This window comes from Limulus polyphemus, unplaced genomic scaffold, assembly GCF_000517525.1.
Source record: "Limulus polyphemus unplaced genomic scaffold, Limulus_polyphemus-2.1.2 Scaffold12929, whole genome shotgun sequence".
Taxonomy (NCBI): domain Eukaryota; kingdom Metazoa; phylum Arthropoda; class Merostomata; order Xiphosura; family Limulidae; genus Limulus; species Limulus polyphemus.
In genome coordinates this window covers 1-3,859 of record NW_013678539.1, presented here as the reverse complement: position 1 = coordinate 3,859, position 3,859 = coordinate 1, and the positions used below count along the sequence as shown (strand labels likewise).

The following is a 3,859-nucleotide window of genomic DNA, read 5'->3' as shown; positions in this document are numbered from 1 at the left end:
AAGGAAGTTCCAGACCAGAAAGAATACTTTATATTGCTTGTAACTTTGTAAAACTTTTGTAAATAAATCAGTTTGTAATAACTGTTATTGTAAATTGTATTGTTGTTTGTACATTAAAATATATTTGTATTAAAAAATAAAACTGTGTGTATCAATCTTGTTGGCAAATATCATAAATTGGAGATATATCGGCATTTATTTAATTACTAAATTTAAATTATCATTTAGCTCGGTTTCAAACCATTCGAAATTGTAATACGTAACAACCGCAAAGGTTTTGTTGGTCTCCGCTAGTTTTTAAATATATGACTCAGATATTGTTAGAGATTCAACAACCAATAAAGTCTGAACAAACAAGTACTATAAATAGCTTAGAAAAGTGTGTTTAAGACAAAATGATTGGGTGAAACTTCATATCTCACCCCATCCCCTGCACCGAATCTCTATACGTTTCTATTCTTGTAAAGAACCCCATTTTAGCGTCTTAAAGTTATTTCTTGAATTTTCAACTTTATATAACGAGCACTTTCAATATGCTTAACAACTTGAAGGAAACTGGTAATTCAACAGCCATTTAAAACTGGATCTTCAGTTGTCATCTTCCTATACGAATCAACTTGTAAAGTTTGATGTATTAGCTGCAGGGTGTTTCACGTAAAGTTTACTCGAAATTTAACAAATTAAATATTTAGAATAATATAATTTAATATTTTACAGTTCTCTTTAGTTCTGTTCAATATCTTATAGTTCTATTTAATATTTTATAATTCTCTTTAGTTCTATTTAATATTTTATAGTTCTCTTTAGTTCTATTCAATATCTTATAGTTCTATTTAATATTTTATAGTTCTCTTTAGTTCTATTCAATATCTTATAGTTCTATTTAATATTTTATAGTTCTCTTTAGTTCTATTTAATATTTTATAGTTCTCTTTAGTTCTATTCAATATCTTATAGTTCTATTTAATATTTTATAATTATCTTTAGTTCTATTTAATATTTTATAGTTCTCTTTAGTTCTATTTAATATTTTATAATTATCTTTAGTTCTATTTAATATTTTATAGTTCTCTTTAGTTCTGTTCAATATCTTATAGTTCTATTTAATATTTTATAGTTCTCTTTAGTTCTATTTAATATCTTATAGTTCTATATAGTTCTATTCAATATCTTATAGTTCTATTTAATATTTTATAGTTCTATTTAATATTTTATAGTTCTATTTAATATCTTATAGTTCTATATAATATTTTATAGTTCTATTTAATATTTTATAGTTCTATTTAATATCTTATAGTTCTGTATAGTTCTATTTGATATCTTATAGTTCTATTTAATATCTTATAGTTCTATATAGTTCTATATAATATCTTATAGTTCTATTTAATATTTTATAGTTCTATATAGTTCTATATAATATCTTATAGTTCTATTTAATATTTTATAGTTCTCTTTAGTTCTGTTTAATATCTTATAGTTCTATTTAATATTTTATAGTTCTATTTAATATTTTATAGTTCTCTTTAGTTCTGTTTAATATCTTATAGTTCTATTTAATATTTTATAGTTCTATTTAATATTTTATTGTTCTCTTTAGTTCTATTTAATATCTTATAGTAACTGGCTTCCCACAACTGGCTATAAACAGTGAAAGACAGTACCCTTATTTGATTGATGATTTTTTTTTTTCCATGACAGCTGATTAGATTAACATCAATGTTTGGATTTTGTCTGATAGAAGGGATATCCTTAAGTTGACCGATAACGGTAGTACGATATATATATAAATGACAATAGTCGTTTCAGACTGTTTTATTGACTGGTATAACGAAATAATTTTATTTCAAATGTTTTTTAATACAGAAGTTTAAAAATACCTGGAGAAAACGAAAAGTTCAGATTAACATCATTAAAATATTTTTATTGAGAAACTAAAATATTTTATACATTTCATTTTGTTTGTGAATTTTCCACAACTTACTCTAAATATTTACACAATAAAATATTAAATATGACTTTACCCAGGCCAAATATTTACAAATTTAATACTGCATAACAGTTATCTGTGACTTGTGTTCAATAATACATAACAATTATTAATTATGACAATAAAGTCTGTCAAGCATGTTGAACAACTTTAATAATGGCTAACTATTTAAAATATTTGAAACGTTTTGAACCCCTAATCATAGTTAATTATAACAATACGATATTTGACACATATTGAACAAACATTAATAATGCTTAATTACAACAATGCACTAATATAGTGTTAAATTATTTTTTCTAGTCTTTAAGATAAAAACTTTTTCCACGGCTACGATCCGTTAACAATATTTTTAACATAAAACTCGCGAATGTTGGTCACACCGTTCACGTGTGACTTCTTTGTAACGTTTATATCTTGCTGTTCTTCCCAATCGACCGGGTTACTTAGTTTGTTTTCTAAGCCCATGTGATTTTGTGGAGCTAAGCCTAAACAAGCTCGTAAGATATTTTCAATACATGACCGCTGTCTGAACAGGGAGTTCACCACGGGGGCGTCACGTGGCACCAAGGGGGCCTTACACAGGTAACTTAGAATGGACAGGACGCTGTTGAAAGACTGGAACTTTAGAGAGTCACCTACACGGAAGGTAATCCTCTGACACAGCTCTGTCAGAATGACCAGGTCAAGAATAATCGGACTAGCCAGCAAGGAGTCTTCACAAGTGTTATGGACAACAATAGTGTTATGACCTCCCATCATGATCTCTGACGTGTACTCGTCCATGGCGCGTTTACTGTCACCGACGTAAGGAACATATTTAATGACAACCTGTAAAAAGTCACACCATAGTTTGTTCAGAAGTTCTTCAATTCAGTAGAGCTTTCCTCCTTGTTCATTAGTTAGGATTTTACATCAACAACTTAGAAATTGTAAGTTTTAATTTTATATTTACTACTAAAAAATAAGGACAACTTACCAAAGTGACGACATCATACAAACTACTATTAAACACCACTAAATCCGTTAGTGATTGTCAGCATTTATAATTTATGTGTACAATATTTGTAGATGAGAATTTTTATTAATAAAGTGAAGTTAGGGTGCGTTAGAAAACCCCAGAAATGAGATACAAGCTTGTCTTACTTGTAAAGATAACGACAGTTGAATCTTAAACCACAATATAGTGTAACAGCTTAGGTTTCTATGGAGTCAGTCTCGTTTGATCGAGAGGTAGATTATTACTTAAAGGTTTGTGTGTACACACTCATACATACACACACACACATATATATATCCTACAGGATCACGCCCATGAGCTCAGACTGTTCTAGAACGGAGTCTTTCCATTAGAGCATAACTTACCCGCTGTTTTGTCGGTTTATTTTTATTGGTTACTTTTCTGGTCGTTATCGTGATAACGTGTAAAGAATCCACTTGAATCGCGTCGCCTAACGATTTAGTAACTCTTGAAGAGTAGAAGAAAACCTAGTTTCGGGTTCAGTTTAGAACTTATAATATCTGAAGTTTTAGTTCGAAAACAACAACAAAGAAACACAAAGGAAGAATTACCTGCAGTAGGTAGGCAGGTAAAAAATGATAAATGTGTAGATATGATAGTTACACCTAATGTTTTTATGTAATCTCCTCAATATTTTCAAACATGCTGAATTATTAAAACACTAGATGATATAGTCTCCCTCCTTAACCTGTAATATATACAACACACGTAACTGTTGTAATATATACAACACACGTAACTGTCGTAATATATACAACACACGTAACTGTCGTAATATATACAACACACGTAACTGTTGTAATATATACAACACACGTAACTGTGTAATATATACAACACACGTAACTGTT

At 28.6% G+C, this 3,859-nt stretch overlaps 1 long non-coding RNA gene across 1 annotated transcript; it reads right to left on the bottom strand.

The window, feature by feature from the left end:
• Nucleotides 1-2,078: 2,078 nt before the first annotated feature.
• Nucleotides 2,079-3,826, bottom strand: LOC106477121. The gene is made up of 2 exons (XR_002609365.1): nucleotides 3,134-3,826; nucleotides 2,079-2,818 (listed from the first exon to the last, which is right to left on the bottom strand). It is a non-coding gene; the product is annotated as an uncharacterized LOC106477121 (long non-coding RNA).
• Nucleotides 3,827-3,859: the final 33 nt, after the last annotated feature.